The sequence below is a fragment of the Sciurus vulgaris genome, assembly GCF_902686455.1.
Source record: "Sciurus vulgaris genome assembly, chromosome: 1".
Taxonomy (NCBI): Eukaryota; Metazoa; Chordata; class Mammalia; order Rodentia; family Sciuridae; genus Sciurus; species Sciurus vulgaris.
The window spans coordinates 161701037-161707336 of NC_136461.1; the positions used below are offsets into that span (position 1 = coordinate 161701037).

The 6300-nt window shown below is 36.3% G+C and overlaps 1 protein-coding gene across 3 annotated transcripts in view; it reads right to left on the bottom strand.

Annotated features, from left to right (window-relative positions):
- Positions 1 to 2700: 2700 nt before the first annotated feature.
- SLC7A13 (solute carrier family 7 member 13) overlaps positions 2701 to 6300 on the bottom strand; it is a 19517-nt gene continuing 15917 nt past the window's right edge. Inside the window, exons 7-8 of one of the 3 annotated variants that reach the window (XR_013763600.1) lie at positions 3793 to 6300; positions 2701 to 3031 (exon numbers count right to left, since the gene is read on the bottom strand). The exon at positions 3793 to 6300 is cut by the window's right edge and continues 1939 nt beyond it. The gene's annotated coding sequence lies outside the window, so the exon portion shown is untranslated. The other 2 variants (XR_013763601.1, XM_079138514.1) reach the window with 2 other exon arrangements.

A 6300-nucleotide genomic window follows, 5' to 3' on the forward strand; every position in this document is an offset into this window, starting at 1 on the left:
TGATATCCAGTTTCACCTCAAGCCCTGAGGAATGGAATCAGCCTTCAACCGACTAAGACCTCTGAAACTGTGAGCCCTCAAATAAACTTTTCCTCCTCTACAGTTGTGCTGGTTGGGTCATTTAGTCACAGCAGCCAAAAAGCTGACTAAAACAGGGAGGCTGGGAAAGCAGAAGATGGGTCAGGTGTTCAGCACAATTATATCTTTAACTCAGTCTTCTCATTCAAAAGCTGGAAGACTCAATTACCTGCTATTGAATTGAGCCCTGGGAGTGGTAAGGAATTTCTACTGCCTGGCACAGAAAATTCTAAGCAAAATTCAAGCATTCTTATTTGGGCTCAAGGTTTCAATGATAAAATCCAAATAACACAGATTTAGGGAGAGGAACAGAATTTACCCTCTATAGGAGTTATCTTATATAAGAATATGGAGTTGGCTAAGCATGCATGTATAGATGAATGAATAAGCAAATTCTGGCAGATACATGCCACAGAATAAAATTTAGATTTATAAGGGAAGGAATTCCTGATACATGCTACAACATGCATGAACCTTGAAATCATAAGGCTAAATAAAATAATCCAGTCACGAATAGACAAATACTGTATGATTCCACTTACATGAACTTCCTAGAGTAGTCAAAATTATAGAGATACAAAGTTGCCAGGGGCTGCGGGGAGAGGCAATGCAGAGCAAGTGTTTCAGGTGAGGAAAATAAAAAGGTTCTGGACGTGGATAATGGCAATGACTGCATGACAATGTGAAATGTGCTTAATGCCACAGAACTGGATGTTTAAAAATTGTTACAGTGGTAAATTTTATGTTATGTGCATTTCACTACAATAAAAAAAAATATGGAGTTGAACTTCCCAAGTCTTCAGGGTGTCCTCAGAGAATATTTCCTAAGTCAACAGATTGTCCTACGTTGACACTCTTGATGTTTCTTATGCTCCTATCACCATTTCTCCACAAAGTCTCAACTTCCCCTTCTTGATCTTCTTCCTTCCCCACTTCCTGGGCACTACCATTTCACCACCAGTTAGACATTCATAAGCTTTCTCTGGCATCTGGGAAATGCTATTTGCTTCTAACACAAGTTTTGAATCACAGTCATTCTCTACTTCCCTGGGGTCCACTATTGGGTAGGGAAGAAGAGGTAGTTTCAAGCCTCAGAAACAAGAAGATGAAGATATTCTTCCAATGTGTGTTGGAATTTGGTTTTTGGTTTGTTTTTCTGTGGTTGTCTTTGAGAATATAAAATAAATCAAAAGCTTCCCTTCATGAAGCTATGTTAAGAGATTCAAATCTCCTCTGGTAGCATAACTTCAGGTTCTTATGTAAAAGAATTGATACCCTCTTATCTTCTCAGTTATATTTCAAAACCATTCTATTAATTAACCTGGGAGGGTTCCAGGATCAATTGGACCTTCCCCAAAACTAGAGTACCCTCACCCATCCATGTACCACCCAAGTCAAGAATATGGGACAGTTGATAATCTTACCTTATTGGCCTACTAATGAGAAATAAAAACAGTACTGGTGATACCACTACCAGCTCCTGACTAGATACTTAACATATTATGAACATTATAAAGATCAGAATGTGAGCTGGGTGAGGTGTTCCATCCCTGTAGCCATAGCTACTCCGGAGGCTGAGGCAGGAGGATCACTTGAATCCACGAGTTTGAGACTAGCCTAGATGACATAGAAAAATCTCATTTCAAAAAAAAAAAAAAAAAAAAAAAAAAAACCTTTCAAAAAAAATAAGAAAGAAAAATAAATACCATGGGAAAACTTTAAACATTGCCATAATCTTAACAGGATACACATTATGGGACTTTGGTCAGGTGATTGATCTGTGCTTCAGAAAAATGAAATTAGCACCAGTGAAGACAATAGATTAAAAAAGAATGCAACTAGATGCCAGAAGATTATTTGAGGGAGAATTTCAGTAATTGCTAGACTCATGCTAGCAAAGAAGTGGCCATACCAGAAACACTTTCGAGGTAGGCCTGATAGAATTCAGATAGCGGACAGAATATGGAGTATGAGGGAAGGGAGGGCTCCAAGATGACTGTTAAGCGTGAGTCTATTGCCAGAGGATATTGATGCCACTAGCTGAAAGGTGAAAATAGAGTAGATTTGGTAAGGAAGATGTTCTAATTTTTTAACATGCTGACTTTGAAATACTAGTGAAACATTTCACTACAACAGCTCAAGTAAACAGTCGGAAATATCAGGGTGCAGTTGGGCAACAATTTTACACTGTATTGAATCAGTGTCTTCCTGGAGGTCAGCTCAACTAACATAGAACTATGGGATGTTGATATGTTATCCTCTATGTTGAGTGACTTTTAAAAGAAAATCAAACATTGGGAAATCATCTTCATTACTAAGAAAGCAAGTTGAGAACAGATTGATTCCCAGGATAAGAGAACATATAAATTATCAATAAATTCCCGAAGGGCTTGCCCTTGACGATTTATAGAGCATGTGCTATCACTGACCTACAGGTCAGATAATGCCTTTGTCTGTGTGGTGTGCTAATTATATTCTTGATCTCTAGATTAGTTCCTATTTCCTTTGCTCTTCTGTGTTGTTGTTTTTAAAAATACTTCCTTTTCTATTTCTCTATATTCTGAAATGTATCCTTTCAAAAATATGAAAATAGCCCATAGTTTAGTAATTTCTTTTAATATATTTAATTTTTCACAAGCAGCTAACCATGTCTAATCCTTCCTCAGAATATTAAAATGATTCAACAGAAAACTGGCAAGATGTAGTGGGAGAAGGGCTGGAAGACAAGAGGTTGTGAGGTAGGCAAGACAGAGAGGTTATTCTGCACAATCTCAGAGACTGTGGCATGGGCTCTGATTTTAATGATTAGCATTATAGTTTTTATATGAGTTCATTTTCTGTTACTGTATAAAATACCTGAGGTTAGATAACAAAAAGAAAAGAGGTTTACACAGCTTCTAACTTTAAAGGCATGCAGTCCAAACAGCATGTTGTCAGCTCTGGTACAGCCCTCCTGTCCTCATCACATCATGGCAGATGGCATCATGGTGGAGTGCATGTGAGAAGAAGAAATTTCACAGTAAGATAGAAGCTAGAGTGATTCAGGGGTCAGGCTTGTTCTTTTACAACAACTAGCTCTTGCAAGAACTAACTCAGGGTCCCACAAGAATGACTTTGATCTCTTCTGAGGTCAGTGCTTCCAATGACCTAACCACCTCCCACTAGTCTCCACCTCTTAAAGGTTTCATACCATCTCCCAATGCTACCAATATTGAGGACCAAGATGCCAACACATAAGCCCTTGGGGGAGGGGCACACTCAAACCATATCCAAACCATAGCAGTTTTCAACTTTGCTGAACATTTTCTAGTGCTATTTAAGGAGTCTTGATACTTTTGGACTGAAAGGTAATTCTCTCTCAAAATGTCAGTAATTCTTCCATCCATTCTATCTTGCTAAAAATATATAAGAATCAGTAAAGTCTGGATGTCTGAAATTGAATGGTTAACAATGTTCATTCCATAGTTGCCTGATTTAGAGTAGCATCTAAAGACAATCTAAATAATAGCCTTTGTGCAATAACTATTTTATATAGCACATATAATAACAATACTGACTCACATTTGTTGAGCCCTTATTATAGGTGAGGCAATTTATATGCATAATTTCATTTAACTCTCACAACAATTCTAAAAGGATGGATCTTGTCACAACAGAAATTCAAAAACCAATGTAGAGAGAGTGATAAGTGCTATTCTCAGACTTTTTGCATACCTTAACTTAGACGCTTTTGGCTGGATATTCTCTTATAGTAGAGTTTGAGTTCTCATTTTATTAATATTACTGTCACTGAAAATTTCCTTAATGTAGACAGGCTCTACCCAATTCATCCATGTTGTCCCTTCTGTAATTACAGATTCACAAGTTTGTCAATGAACATCTGTCCTCATCAGACCACAAGTTGAGTCCTCCCCTGACTGGCACTTGAAGGCTACTAATTCCCTGGGACTCAACAAGGGCATTTCCCAGCTCATCTACAAGGTGAAGAAAATCCATGGCACTGTCCTGTTAGTGGCTTTCTTCCTCTCAATCATAGATATGTGCCTGTTATCTTTCAATAGCTTTTCAGAAGAGCTACCGAAGAAACTAAAGCATTAATTCTTCAATGACTTTGGCTTTCTGAAGTCATATGTCTAAGGTTCAGCCTTTAAGCTCATAAAATATTTAAACATTAGTCATTTACTTCTTTCCAGAGGACTTTACACCAATTTAATAATTGGTTTAAATCACTTCTTTCATAAGAGGCAATTTGGATTCTGTTGAATCAGTCATCAAAAGCATCATGAAGGTTTGAGCTGTTGCTTTGTAAATTCTGATTTCTTTATAATTTGCAATCAGGCTGTTTAAAAATTACAAAATAAGAATGGGCTTTGAGTTCCGGTATGACGTCAAGAGGTACGTGGGCCAGAATTATTCAGTGAAAAACAGAATGTGTACTTCCTATGAACAAAAGAAAATAATATTATCTTTCAATGTTACATGTTTCTTTAAAAAATATAAACTGTTGTGATACGATTGAGATTAACAGACAATGAAATTCTAGTCGGAATTGTGCTTGTGCTCAGAATGAGCCCATCAGTTCAGATAGGAGACAGAATTACAGAAGCTCTAGGCTTTTATGAAAAACACCTTCTTCTGTAGAAACCTCTCCAGTGCATTCCATTTGGGTTAGTGAGTTCTGTTAATGGCAAAATACTAAGTGTGTTTTATATAAATTGAAATTTGATGCTACATACATATGTAAGATGCTCAGATAAAATCCCAGGATAAGAGACAAGATCTGTCCTTAATACCATTTGAAGAGATTTCCCATGAAGGGCTTCAAGAATTTTCCATGATACAATGAATTACCTATTCCAGCACTATAAAAACAAACGAACCACCACCACCACAACAACAACAAAAAATAGCAATGAGTTAGAAGCAGTAGTAATAAAATGACTTCCAGGGCTGGGGTCTTAGCTCAGTTGTACAGAACTGCCTTGCACATGTGAAGCACTGGGTTTGATCCTTAGCACCATATAAAAATAAATAAGGTAAAGGTATTGCATCCATCTACAACTAAAAAAATAATATTAAAAAAAAGACTTCCAACAAAGAAAAGTCCAGGATCAGATGGATTCTCACCTGTCTCCTACCAGACCTTTAAAGAAGAATTAATGCCTATGCTCCTCAAATTGTTCCATGAAACAGAATGGGATGGAACACTTCCAAATTCATTCTATGGAGCCAGTATTACCCTCATATCAAAACCAGATAAGGGACACACCAAGGAAAAAAAATGACACACCAATATCCCTGATGAATTTAGATGCAAAAACTCTTAATAAATTACTAACAAATCATATTCAATAACATTAAGAAGATTATACATCATAACCTCATTGATTTTATCCCAGGGATGCAAGGATGGTTTAACATATGCAAATGAATAAATGTAATGCCCCCCCATAAATAGAATTAAGGGAAAAAAAATCACTTAGTCATATCAATAGATACACAGAAAATCAACCAAATTCAGCTCCCACTCATGATAAAATCACTGAAGAAACTAAGAATAGAAGGAACCTATCTTAACATTATAAAGGCTGTATTCAACAAACCCAAAACCAACATCATAGTGAATAAGGAAAAAATAAAAGCATTTCATTTGTCTGAAATAAGACAAGGATATTCACTCTCACCACTCCTTTTCAATATAGAACTCAAAATCTAGACAAAGCAACTAGGCCAGAGAAGGAAATAAAGATATAGAAACAGCAAAGGAAGAAGTCAAATTATCACTATTTGCAGATCATATGATAATATACTTAGAAGATCTGAAAAACTCCATCAAAAGACTGCTAAAACTAATAAACAAATACAGCAAAGTAGTAGGTTATGAAATCAACACAAAAATCAATAGCTTTCCTGTACACTAATAATGAATCTGCTGAGAAAGAAATCAGGAAAACAATCCCATTCACAATAGTCTAAAAAAAAAAGTATCTAGCAATAAATCTAACAAGGAAAACACCTCTACAATGAAAACTACAGAACACTGAAGAAAGAAATGAAGAAAACACAAGATGGAAAGATCTCCCATGTTCATAGATAGGCAGAATTAACAGTTAAAATGGCCACTCTTTCAGAAGCAAAACACAGATGCAATGCAGTTACCATAAAAATACCAATGACATTCTTCACAGAACTAGAAAATATAGTCCTAATTCTCATTTGGAA